General features: G+C 42.7%; 1 pseudogene across 1 annotated transcript in view; it reads left to right on the top strand.

Moving 5' to 3' along the window:
* LOC309867659 (myocyte-specific enhancer factor 2A-like) overlaps nucleotides 1–901 on the top strand; it is a 682,021-nt pseudogene extending 681,120 nt beyond the window's left edge. Inside the window, exon 7 of the transcript in view lies at nucleotides 543–901. The product of the transcript in view is annotated as a myocyte-specific enhancer factor 2A-like (transcript). The remainder of the gene's footprint in view (nucleotides 1–542) is intronic.
* Nucleotides 902–14,417: the final 13,516 nt, after the last annotated feature.

Here is a 14,417-nt window from a genome sequence, read left to right as displayed (position 1 = left end):
ACACAAGATGCCCACCCCCTACTGTTCCTCCCGTCCTGTCCGTGGAGAAAGCCAAGGTGGTTTTCCTTGCATTTCTTCACCCGTTGGCCCTTGGGGGTCTGTTCATCCTAAATGAACACACCATGAGCTGAAAGGGTCGCTCAGCTCGGGGGAGAAGCCTGTTCGCACGCTCCGCTACTCTGAGTCGGCCTGTCTGAGGCGGTGCCCTCCCCTGGAAGACAGGGTCAGGTGACGGTCTTGCAGGTACTGTGCGAGCAGTGAGCGGTGCCTCTCCCAGGGCTGGAGCAGAGGGGAAGCCAAAGGCTTCCTCTCCCATTCTGGTCCACGCACAGCAGCGGACACACAGTTTCGGCTCCATCATCTGCAGAAAGACCAAGGGCTTGGGCAGGAGAACTAGCCACCCCGATTTTGTTTTCCTCCCATGGAGAGGTCATTAAAACCAGTCTGGGCATTTGGACAGGCTCTGTTGGGTGGAGGCTGCAGTATCACTCCGGTCACACAGATGCACTCACCAACCCTCTAACATCTTGTCTTTCCTTCAGTGCTTGAGGGCAGTTATCTCAGGGTTCGAATTTATCCATTAATACCAACCAAAACACCAACATTAAGTCAGAACCAATTTCACCTCCCCAGGATCGAATGACCCCATCAGGCTTCCAGCAGCAGCCACCGCCGCAGCGGCCACCGCCAAAGACCCCCCAGGCCCCCCCAGCCCTGGCAGGAAATGGGGTGCTCCCCTGTGGACAGTCTGAGCAGCTCGAGCAGCTCCTATGATGGGAGTGACCGGGAGGATCCACGGGGCGACTTCCATTCTCCAATCGTGCTTGGCCAACCCCCCACCACGGAGGACAGAGAAAGCCCTTCCGTCAAGCGAATGAGGATGGACTCATGGGTGACCTAAGGCTCCTGGGCTGGTATTCCTACTTCGTGATCCCACAGCGAACTGCCCTACATATCTACATCGGTAAATAAGGACATGAGTTAACTATATTTATATGTACATACATACATATATATCCCTTTATATATATATATATGTATGTGGGTGTGAGGTGTGTGTGTGGGTGTGTGTTACATACAGAATCGGGCACTTACCTGCCTCGTAGATCTACAGATGTATGTCCCGTGGCAAACAAAGCGCCCTGTAGGCAGATTCTAGTCTGGCACTTCCTTGGACTACTTGTTTCATAAGATAACCAGTTTTTGCAGAGAAACGTGTACCCATATATAATTCTCCCACACTAGCTTGCAGAAACCTAGAGGGCCCCTACTTGTTTTATTTAACTGTGCAGTGACTGTAGTTACTTAAGAAAAATGCTTTGTAGAACAGAGCAGTAGAAAAGCAGGAACCAAGAAAGCAATACTGTACATAAAATGTCATTTATATTACCCAGCCTGGCATGGGTCTCTGTTGCAGAGGGGTGCATGGGAAGGGCTGTTGATATTTTAAAACAAAACAAAAAAGCCCCACACATAACTGTTTTGCACGTGCAAAAAATGTATTGGGTCAAACAAGTGATCTTTAGCTAATAAAAAAGAGAGAGAGTAGAAAACACGCATGAGATATTCCGAAAATACTAGCTTAGAAATATAGAGCATTAACAAAATAAATTAATATATTAAGCTATAATTGGACTATGTCAGAAGTTTCTTTTTACATTCATATCTTAAAGAAACTGATTTTAGCTCATGTATATTTTATATGAAAGAAAACACCCTTGTGAATTGATGACTATATATAAAATTATATTCACTACTTTTGAACACATTCTGCTATGAATTACTTATATAAGCCAAAGCTGTATGTTGTAACTTTTTTTTTAAGAGAATAGCTTTATCTTGTTTTAACTTTTTAGATTTATTTTAAGAGGGGAAAAAAACAAAAATATCTTGCAAGCAGAACCTTGGGGAAAAAAAGCCATGAACACTTATTATTCTATATGTAAATTAAAAGTTGAGCCAAACTCTTTTGTGTATATAGCATCTTAAATATATTATCACCTTTGATGTAAGTACCTATGTATTGTATGGTCACCAGATTAAAAAGTATATTTTTGTGGATTGCCGCCAATTTGGGGGGAAAAGGTGAGATCCTTATTAAGTAGAGTATTCACTGTTTAATATTTACTATTTTGTTAAATATACTGTACTTTGGATTTTAATTATTAGCCCAGTCTTTTCAGAAGATTATATAAAGGGGTTTCTCCTCTCACTCGTGGTGAATGTGTGATGTTACGTTGTAATCTTTGTGCTGTATGGGTTGAATACCATAATATATTTTATATGTGTACATAAATAGCAAAGTGGCAAAAAAAAACTGGTGTTAAGTTCATCTTGCATAAATATAAAATGTGTTGTAACAGATTTAAGGCATTATTTAAAACTTGCCTTTTGTGAGGAAAAAAATATAGTAGAAAAAGCTGACTTAATTTAATATTAAAGAACATGGCAAAATAGTAGACCAGCACAAAGGTTTTATAAGTGGTAAATGATTAGGGAAAAATACTTGTGGGGAAAGGGATCTTTCTTCCTGGCCCCTCTAAAATAGAATGATGCAACTGGTTACAAAATACTACCATTCTGAGCTCTCTGTGCATCGAAATGGCACTTCGGTGTGGGGAGAAATTCTCTCATGGGCACACCGCTGGCTGGCACGGCGCGCCGTCCTCCTGAAACCCGGGCCGCGCCCTGCTCCACCTCTGAGCGCAGCCTCCCTCTTACCGAGACAGCGGGGCTGAAGGGCAGGTTCGTCCATTTCCTGGGATTGTGCCACAAACAAAATTCAAAGTCCTGTATATCTTTCATCGTAGATTTTTAAATACTCCCTTTCCTGAGAAACTCAAAATAAGGGTTTAAAAACTGCTGCTATTTTGTATTTTAAACTTAATGTTGAGCAGCTACCTACAATTTTTTACTTAGGTTTTGCTTTTCCCCCTAAATTGCCTCGCTTCTGACATTTTCCTCATATGCTATTTGTGACAAATCATCAGCCAGACTTCCTGACTGACACATAATAGGTATTAGGTACAGGGGAAACCTGTGGTGTTCACAGCTACAAAATGGAATTCGGTTTTAGTAACAGTTCGGGTAGTAAATTTTGAGAGGCCAAAAAAAGGGAAGGTGACATGCTGTCTCCTCTCAGCAGGATGGCCCTTGGGCTCTTGTTCAGAAAGGATTAGTTTCTCTTTCAAACGTACTTACTTTACTGAACTGCATACCAGGACGTTTCTTTGTAAGGTCACACCTGATTGAGACAAGACAGTCTCCCGACACTGAATTTCCAAGATAATCCTTACCACTTTGTAAACCATTTATAGCTTTGAAAGTGTTAAGTGATTCTTCCCTTACTCTTCATGCACGTTCATGAACTTCTGCTGTACATTAGAATAGGAGTTACCACATTCGCATTTACTGTCTATTTTCTTGTGTGCCTTATGAGATGGCTTTTCTGACTGTATCTCAATAGTCTTTCTTTCTATGCAGGTTTATAATCAGTACAGCTACTGTTTTCTAAAATACTATTACACGAGGCTCGGAGTTTGTATTTCAATTACACTGACCAAGTAACAATGTATTCCGTTTTCAGAAAGTGAATATTTGACTGTTAACCCTTTTCCTGTCTGCCCAGTGTGACCTGGAGCGTGTGGACTTGACAGACACCCTCACCCAGACTCCATATACAAACACCACATACACATGCACATCTCCTGGTGGAAACCAACTCAGAGTGGGGAAGACACGAATGGTGTTTCTTTAGAACTGACTTTTCTTACCGTTTTAGACTCGTGTGTTTTGTATCACACCATCACCAAAAAATTTTATCCTTCAGATGAAGTATTAATAAAAGACAAAAAAAAAAAAAAAAAGCTTAGAGGACACCGCACTGGCTCAAGTACGGTTTCCAACAGCTGTCCTTCCATCAGTGCGTGAACCGTCCTGCATTGAGTGAGAGTCACCATTGTATGTCTGCAGATGGTCCCAATCAAAACTCCATCTTTTGAGCCCTAATTATGTCCATTGTGTTAGAGACTAAATCAGGGGTTTGTTCGAAAAGAACAATATATGTTTTACCATTTCGTTTAACTGTAAGGACAACTAATAAAGCATTAACCTATTTTCTGTATTAACCATCATGCGCACAAAAAATACATAGTAAATAAGGAACCAGAAAACTCCTGGCATTGGATCATAAGAAGCTAGATGATTAGAATGTGAAAAAGATTTTACAAATGTAAAACTTTTATTTCTCTGTAGAAACTTTCTTCACTTTGCTGTGCAAGAAGACACTGCTTTGCTATATTTAAAATGGCTTTTTAAAAAAGAGATTTATGTATTTGGTAAATGTTTGTAGTCAACAGTTCACACAAGAAGCTGTACACGGTTTGATCATGTAAAACCGTTTGGCGGCACAAGCTGGACTTTGTTGCCATCCTTGAGATGAACCTTTTAAGAAAAATAAGTTAATCTCAATTTTTCCCTGAATGTGTTGTTCTTTCTTCATTATACAATAAATATTATAGTGAACTTTTTATCAAATGGTTAAGAAAATGCTAGAGGTTGTTGTAAACTATTTGTATCCTGCACTCACTACAGTAAAGACGGACTGGCTTTTCCTGTGTACTCCAGACTCTGTCATGTTTGCTGCCAGTCGTCCGCTGGCCCCGCCCCCAAATGCTTCTCCTGTCCCTTCCCCTCACAGGCCTCTTCCTGCCCAAGATCCCCTTTACCTACTTTGAGGCTTGGTCAAGGAAGCTGCGGAGGCAGCTCACCAGCCTCGCCCACAGCTGCTCCTGAGGCTTCCCTTCCTGGGCTACCCGGGTCCCTGCAGGAGGCAGGGGGCGATCCGGGGCCCAGCTCGGCCAGCCTGGCCCGTCACTGCAGCCGGCGTGGATGGGGCCGGCCCTCGCAGGCGCTGCCGCACTGCCCGCAGGATATACCGGCGGGGGGAGAGGGCGAGTTACTGCTAAACAGGCTCTGAGGATAGCGACTCGGTCTACCCAAAATGCACACCCAATACTGAGCGAGCGGCAGCAGAGGACAGATTTACTGAATGAATTCATTTCAAAAATGACAGGTGTGAAAACTTACCTTAAACTTGGCAGTGGCAAGCGCTCTCTTCCTTGGATTTGCCTTTTAAGCCAGCTTGTAACGGAGCACATTCTTGCTGTCAGTTAGATTAAAAGCTAAATTTTTGTGCTGGTTTTACTCGCTGGCTCCAGTGAGGCTCCTATTAGCAGGTTTTGAAAGCTGCTTGAGTCCCGTGGCTAAAAATAGTCTGATCACAGCTGCAGCTGCTTAAAATCAATTCATCGCGATTTCCAGGCTCGCTCCCACGGGCGCCCTCCGCTAGCCTGGAGCCTGCTTTTAAGCTGATGCTGCCTGGCACCTGCCTCGAAGAAGAGTTTTCGTTTGGAACTCTCCGCCAGCCGGGTGGCCCCGGCCTGCTCTCATGTGCCCGGCCAGTCGCTCGGCAGGGGTCAAAGCACCACCTAGGCATGGGACCGAGGAAACCGGTTGTGTTTTCCTGTCCTCCACAGAAAGGGGGTTCCGGAGAGGTGCCTGGAACATTAAGGAGAGGGGCTCCTCAGGGGCCCGTGGACTCGCGCCATCACACCGCAGACACCGCTGAGCCCAGTGTGGGAGAGGTGAGCCCTGGGCTCCAGCTGTCACAGGACACGCTCTTCTCAGCCAGCCCCCAGCCAATGACTGCACACAGCTGGGCTACGCCCCTTCCCTCCTGCAAGGAATCATCTGCACTCCCAACTCCCATCTGCTTCTGCTTCCAGACAACCCAGACTGACACGAGCTCACCCAGCTTTAGAGAATGCTTAGACTTCAGTCACTTCCTGACATCATCTGCCTGCTCACTCTCTACCAAAGCAGCTGAAGGCAGCTGGGGAAGAAAATCAAAATCACAGTTGTACTAATTGGTTTCACTGTAAACTACCCTCCCACCCCGCCCCACTCCCCCTTTTAAGCTTTTTTTAAACTTTACTTTGAACTTACTTCTAACTTACATAAAAGCTGCAGAAATCATCGTTTCCATATATCCTGCACCCACCTTCCCGACAGTTAACATTGACATAACTGTCATTCCACTATCAGAACCAGGAAGCTGACGCTCTTCCAGGACTACTAAGCCCGCCTTCCGGTGCAGGCCAGCATCAGCACGGCCACCTGTAACTAGCTCCTCCAGTGTGCATGCCCCCAGCACAGCCACCGGGGAGCCCTGCCTTCCGTTACTGGCCAGCACCACCATGCCCACTTGCAGCTAGAATGAGTCCCTCTGGCCAAGGGCCTGCATGCCCTCCACCTCCTTTTCTGCAGCCTGACACCTGTCCCCGACCTCCACTGCAATATGCACACCCAGGGGTAGAGGGTCAAGTTCTAGGGCAGCACACAGACACTCGGGTCCTCTGCCAATGCCAGGGAGCCCCCAGTTGACCCTAGCCCTTGCTACCTGCCCTGACCCCATCACGACAACTTTATCAGCAAGTGACCTCTGCCACTACCAAGGGGCCTATATCTGGCCCCTCACAGTCGAGTGTGAACACCACTGGCCCTAGCCACTAATGCTGCCTGCTCTGGTCCCTAGCTACTAACTGGTTCTAGAGGCTGAGAAGCCCAATAGCCCTTACAGGTGCTGCAGACACCTGCAGTGATCACCAAGAACACTGTTACCAACAGTGTGGACCCCAGTGGCTTGAGCCAAAGAGCCATCATGCCCCAACTGAACCTACTGCTACTGAACACTCCTGCACCTGTTGCCCTGCACCACTAGACCTGGTCACAAGGCGATTTGCGCTCCCCCATATGCAAGTGAAAGTCTTCTCTAACCAAAAGCAATCCATAAAGTCTGGAAGACGTGAGGGAAACATGTCTCTACCAAAGGGGAGTCCAGTAACGGGACCCAAAGAAACAGAGATGCAGGTATTGCTGAGAGAAAAACTGCCAGCCAAAATACTTTACCCAGCAAAGCTGTCCATCAGAAATGAAAGTGAAATAATTAAATTTTTCCCTAAAAAACAAAACCTGCTAAACTCTTGCCAGTAAACTACATTATAAGAAATGCTAAATAACAATAAACATACAATAATAATAATACACATATAAAAATAAATAATAAAATCTTCCCCTAATAAAAGCTGCTAAACTTTTGCCACTAAACTACACAAGAAATGCTGAAAGTTGGCGGTGCCTGGGTGGCTTAGTCGATTAAGTGTTTGACTTGATCTCAGCTTGGGCCTTGATCTCAGTGTTGTGAGTTCAAGCCCTATGTTGAGCTCCTTTCCAAGTTAAAATAAATAGTATTTATTTTATATTGGATCATAAAATAGTAATGAGCCCACTTTAAATAGAATTCTTTAAAAAATTAAAAAAATGCTAAAAGGATTTCCTCAAACTGAAACAAAAGGACACTAATTAGTAGCTTGAAAACATAGAAATATATGACACACTGGTGTAGAGTCAGACTTAGAATACCTTAACACTGTTAATATGGCATTGTGCTAGGTAAAGATTCACCTAAAGATTAAAAGCCAAAGGTATGAAACCTAGGTATAGCTTTGACAGTTTGTTAATGGATACACCATTAACAATGTAAATAGTGTCATCAAAAATATAAAATGGGGGAGAAAAGGATAGATTTTTTTAATATGCAATCAAATTATTATTAGCATAAAATACACTGATATCTATAAGATTTGTTATGCAAACCTCATGGGAACTCCAAAACAAAAAGCTACAACAGATACACATAAGATAAGAAGGGAATCAAAGTATACTGATACCAAAAATCTCTTATTTACATAGGGAGGCAACAAGAGGAAAAGGAAAATGGAACTATATACAGCCAGAAGATAATAAAGTGGCATTCGTAAGTCCTTACCTGCCAATAATTACTGTAAATGTTAAGGGACCAAATTCTCCAATCAAAAGGCAGACTTACTGCCAGGATTAAAAAAAATAATACCCTATTATATGCTACCAGGGACTCACCTCAGCTCTAAGGACACACATAAAAATCAAAGGAATGGCAAAAGCTACCCCATGCAAACAGAAGCCAAAAGAACATAGGTAGTTATACTAATACCAGACAAAACTGACATTAAGCCAAAAACAGTTAAAGTGACAAAGATGGTCACTGCATAGTGAGTGATAAGGGGGTCAATTCATCAAGATACAAAAATCATCAACTATATGCACCCAACTTTAGAGCACCTGAATTACATTAAGCAAATTCTAACAGATTTGAAGGAAAAAACAGATAACACAATAATAGAAAGGAAATTCAGTACCCTACCTACCAACACAAGATCATCTAGATAGAAAACCTGTGAGAAAGCACTGCACTAGAACTATACTTTAGACCAAATGGACCTAACATGTATAAACAGGCCAACTAACAGCAGCAGAATACACATTCTTCTCAAGTGCATACAGAACATTTTCCAGAATACATCACATGTAGGTCATTAAAGAAAAAAAAAAAAAGTCTTAGCAAATTTTAAAAGATTGAAAAAAACCCAAGTATCTTTTTTGACTATAGTGGTATGGAACCAGAAATTAATAAATAACAGGAGGAAAGCTAGAAATACAACAAATATATGGAGACTACAAAACATGCTCCTGAATATAGGCCAAAAAAGAAATCAAAAGAAAAATCAAGAAGTATCTTGAAACAAATAGGAATGGAAGCACAACATATCAAAAGCTATGGGACATTGCAAGAGTAGTTCTAAGAGGGAAGTTTATAAAAACAAAAAATCTACAACAGATACACATAAGATGAGAAGGGAATCAAAGGGTACTGCTACAGGAAAAATTCACAAATACCTACATCAAAACACAAGAAAACATGAACCACCTCAACTTACAGGTCAAGGCACTAGAGAAAGAACTAAGCCCAAATTTAGTAAAAGGAAGAAAATTTAAAAATAGATGAAATAGAGACAAGAAAAATAATTAAAAAGATCAATGAAACTAAGAGCTGTTCAAAAAAAATGTGAAGAATTTGAAAATCTGAGAAGACAAGTATCACATAAGGAGATTGAATCAGTAATCAAAACGTCCCAACACACACACACACACACACACACACACACACACACACACACTTTCTACCTCCCAACACAGAAACGTATAGAACCAGATACTTTCACTAATGAATTCTACCAAATATTTATTATAATTTTTTTATTTTTTTATAAACATATGATATATTATTAGCCCCAGGGGTACAGGCCTGTGAATTGTCAGGTTTACACACTTCACAGCACTCACCATAGCACATACCCTCCCCAATGTCCATAACCCCACCATCCTCTCCCTCCCTTCCCTCCCCTGCAGCAACCCTTAGTTTGTTTTGTGACATTAAGAGTCTCTTATGGTTTGTCTCCCTCCTGATCCCATCTTGTTTCATTTATTCTTTTCCTACCTCCCAAACCCCTTCACGTTGCATCACCACTTCCTCATAACAGGGAGATTATGTGATAGTTGTCTTTCTCCAATTGATTTATTTCACTAAGCATAATACTCTCTAGTTCCATCCACATTGTCGCAAATTCTACCAAATATTTAAAGAAGAGTCAGTAGTGACGGTCTTTCTCAAACTATCCAAAAATTAAAGAGAAGGGACTCCCAAACTTATTTTACATGGCCCGCATTACCTGATACCAAAGCCAGATAAGGAGCCTATAAGACAAGAAAATTACAAACAAATATACTTGATTAATATAGATGCAAAAATCCTCATCAAATATTAGCAAACCAAATTAATTAGCACACAGCACATTAAAGAACCACTCACCATCCAGTGGGATCTGTCCCTGGAATGCAAGGCAGTTCCACACACACAAATCAATGGGTGACTGTGAGACACAGTAACAGAAAGAGAAAAAAAAAATCATCTGACATATCAACAGGTGGAAAAAAGGCATTTTATAAATATAACAACCTTTCATGATAAAAATGGTCAACTAATTAAGTATAGGAGAAAGACACCTCAACAAAACAAAGGTCACATATGACAAACCCATAGCCAACATTGTAATGGTGAAAGCTGGAAACTTTTCCTCTAAGGTCAGGAACAACACAATGATACCTACTGTCACCACTCATAGCCAATCAGTTAAAAAAAGTAAAAGGCAGGGCACCTGGGTGGCTCAGTGTGTTAAGCCGCTGCCTTTGGCTCAGGTCATGATCTCAAGGTCCTGGGATCGAGCTCTGCATCGGGCTCTCTGCTCAGCAGGGTGCCTGCTTACTCCTCTCTCTCTCTCTCTCTCTGCCTACTTGAAATCTCTCTCTGTCAAATAAATAAATAAAATCTTAAAAAAAAAGTAAAAGGCATCCAAATAAGAAAAGAAGGGAAACTGCCTTTGCTTATGAATGATATGATCTTATATACACAAAATTCTAAAGACACAACCAAAAAACTGCCAAAATGGACAAATTCAGTAAAGTTGCAGGATACAAAATAAACATACAGAAAACAGTTTTTAGCATTAACAACAAAATATCTGAAAAAGAAACAAAATAATCCTATTTATATTAACATTTAAAACAATACTTAGGAATAAATCTAACCAGAAAGGTAAAAGTTTTATATGGTGAAAACAATGACTTTGATGCAAGAAACTGAAGAAGACACAAGGAAATGTAACAGTAACCTGTGTTCACGGATGGAAAGCACATTGTTAAAATGTCCATACGACCCAAAGCCATTTATAGATCCAGTGCAAACTGTAAAAAAAACATCCCCATGACATTTTCAAAGAAATAGAAAAAACAGTCCTGAAATCTATATGGATCCACAAAAGACCTTGAACAGCCAAACCAATTCTGAGAAAGAACAAACCTGCAGGCATCACATTTCCTGATTTCAACCTATTCTCCAAGCCACCATCGTCAAAATAACAGGCACATAGGTCAACAGAACAGAATTGAGAGCCCAGACGAAGGAAAAAACAAAACAAAACAAAAACCTCCTGCATATAGAGTTAACAACTATTGACAAGGGAGCCAGGAATACTGGGGAAAGGACAGAAAGAAGATCTGTGGGGAAAACTGGATGACCACATGCGGAAGAATGACGGTGTGTCTCTATCTTACACGTTCACAAAAATTGACTCAAAATGGATCAGACTTACACATAAGACCTGACACCATAAAACTTCTACAAATAAACACAGGGAAAAAGCTCCTTAAAATTGGTCTTGGCAATGAGTTTTTGGATTTGACACCAAAAGTACAAACATCAAAAGCCACAATCAACAAGTGGGACAACATCAAACTAAAAAGCAAAAGAGACAACAAAATGAAATGGGAATGGGAATGGGAGAAGAAATGGGAATACGAATGGGAGAAGATATTCGCAAACCACATAGCTGATAAGGGGTTAATAACCAAAATACATAAAAACACATACAGTTCAATAGTATAAAAACAAACCATCTGATTTAAAAATGGGCAGAGGATCTAAGTAGACATTTTCCTAAAGAAGACATAAGGATGACAAACGGGTACATGAAAAGATGCTCAACATCACTACTCATCAGGAAAACGTAAATCAAAACCAAAATGAGGTATCATCTCACCTTCAGCAAAAAGAGGGAACAAGGGTAAGGGTGTGGAGAAAAGAGAACACTTGTGCTCTGTTGGTGGGAGCATAAGTTGTTTCAGTCATTATGGAAAATGGCATGGACGTTCCTCGAAAAATTAAAAATAAAACTACCATATGACCAGGCAATCCCATTTCTAAGTGTATATCAAAAGAAAATGAAGACAGGATATCGAAAGATAGCTCCCCCGCCTCCAACTTCAGGTGTCACCTAAGGAAATGCCATCTTCTCTAGAAAATCTTTCTTGTTTTATCCACCATGAATCTTCTTATCTATTACCTTCTCACAAGGCCCAGCACGATTTACCACATCAGCGCCCTTAATATAAATTTTACCTTTCCCCCCAGATTAGAAGCACCTTGAGGGCAGGGCCAATGCCTTGCTTTCACATAGCCTCTTGGCATATAATAGGTGCTCTGAAAGTTTGTGAATGAATGAATGAATGAATGGTAACACATGTTCCTTACTCGGGGTGGCCAGTGGGATTCAAAATAACAGTATTTCCTAAAGTTCTGGGAAGGTCTCCCTGTGATCAGAGCCCCTCCCCAGAGCACTGCTGTAGTTGTCCCTTGGGAATCCTACAGAAAAAAGGGAGGGATGGAAGAGGGCCCAGGGCCCAGGTAGGTTCTGCACATCACCGCCATGCCAATCCTTCCCAGGGCTGTGGGGCCTGACCACGCAGGGGGCAGGGAGAGTGGCCCATCTCTCCTCAGAAGCTGTCATACCCAGGTGGCTCCTGGAGAACAGACAAAAATGGATCCTGTACCTTCCCCCTCTCACCACTCCCTATGCCCTTACTGGCCCTCCTCTCTGAAAATAAGCTTCGAGGAACCTTGTCCTAAGGTGTTAAGTATTTCGGGGAAATGGCTAAGTTTCGGGGAAGTTTCCTTTACTGACACAAATGAGGTTTATTTCTCAGAGTCAAGGAGCCTGGCTCACTGGCACCACCCAGGAAATAGACAGGTAAATTCTGATTCCACAGTTCTCCCTCAGGTGAAGGCAGGGATCTAACGTCTTAACAGGTGTGGCCAGTAGCACATTGGGGACCAGAAGATATTTTCTCAGTTCTTCTCTTGCTTCTCTTCTCTCAATTCTGCCTCCTCCTAAAACCCTGTTTTGGGAGGGAAAGAGCAGCAAAGTCCCAAGCAAAGGGGTTCAAGACCCCAGGTTCCCAAGCCAGTTAGCCTGGGTGGGACTCCCACATCCCCATTTGCAAGTTACATGGTCTTAGCTTCATTTTTCCGTTAACAAAACAGGAAGAGTAAGTGCCAACCTCCCGAGGACACCGTAAGGAAGTGAGTTGGTGATAAAGCTCTTAGAGCATCATCTAGCATCTCGGGAGTGTCATGGTTTAAATGAGGATTATTTTTATTCTGCACTGCATCCCAGTCTTTTCCCAAAGAGAAATCTTCACATCTGTTTGGGTCCTTCCTATAGCCAAGCTCAGGTTCCTGCCTTGCCAACCCAAGTGGCTACTGTCTCAGTTCAGGAACTTGAGTTCTTTTTCCACTTCTCCCCTCCACACTCCAGCCACGGCAGCCTAAGCCTTACATGGAGCTGTGACCATCCCCAAGCTGATATCTTCCAGACAAACCTTCCTCAACTCTCAGCACCACCCCAGCCAGCACCCAGCTGGTGCAGGGCTCCAAGTACACTGCTTCAATAAACAGATACATTAGTCTACTAGGAGGTCATCCCATCGTCTTCTCTGCCACTCCCTCTAGGCACCAGGTATGGGGAAGTGGGGAACCTGCCAAGGCACAGGGACAGATACCCTGATCTCCTGCTAGGGAAAGCAAACACTTTAAAACCCCATCTCATATACAAATGGTTGTAACTTTTTAAGACACACATTTCCGCTAAGAACTCCTGGCTTATGTCAGGAAAAGGCTTTCAAGGAATGGTAGAAGACAGGCCAGGAGAGGGAAGCTTCTTTGCTCATTTAAAAAGCAACATGAGGGGACCTGGGTGGCTCAGTCAGTTAAGCTGCTCACTTTGGCTCAGGGTGTTGGGATCAAGCCCAGTGTCAGGCTCTGTGTTCAGTGGGGACCCTGCTTCTCCCTCTGCCCCTCTCCCTGCTTGTGCACATGCACTCTCTCAGGTAAATAAAATCTTTCAAAAATAAATAAATAATAACAAAAAAATAAAAATAAAAAGCAACATGAAAGCTATGGTCATAGCTGGGGAAAAACCCACAGGGAACAGGCAGCATTGCCCCATGCATTTTACCTACAAGTGGGTAGCAAACCCTTTTAAGAAAAGCTTCCTGAAGCATCTGGGTGGCTCAGTCAATTGAGCATCTATCCCTTGATTTCAGCTCAGGTCATGATCTCAGAGTACTGAGATCCAGCTCTGCATCAGGCTCCGTGCCCAGCAGGGAGTCTGCTTGAGGATTCTCTCTCTCTCCCTGCTTCCCTCTGCCCATCCTCAAGATGACAACATATATCAATCCTGACCTTACTCCTTCCCACCCCCAAGAACAATAACAATTATTCATGGACAAGACACCACTGAAAGAATCCTAGAATATGGAGGTGAGGTTGAAGCACCACAGAGACCAAGACAGATCTCATTAGAAAGGTAGAGAATTAGCTACACATCGACTGCATTGCTCCTCACTCAGGCTGGCACAGCAGCACAACAATAGCCTACTGTTCCTCTAGAAGGAAAAGAGAGCTTAGGGTGGACATCCAGCTCCCCCAGCATTGTGGGCCCCTCCCTGAGAGCATCCACACTTGCCCCATGGTGACTATGGGGGAGTTTGCAGGGCTTGACCACCTGTAAAGTCTAGAACCTGTA

Source organism: Mustela nivalis, assembly GCF_964662115.1.
Source record: "Mustela nivalis genome assembly, chromosome: 6".
Classification (NCBI taxonomy): domain Eukaryota; kingdom Metazoa; phylum Chordata; class Mammalia; order Carnivora; family Mustelidae; genus Mustela; species Mustela nivalis.
This window is presented reverse-complemented; position numbering and strand designations above follow the sequence as displayed.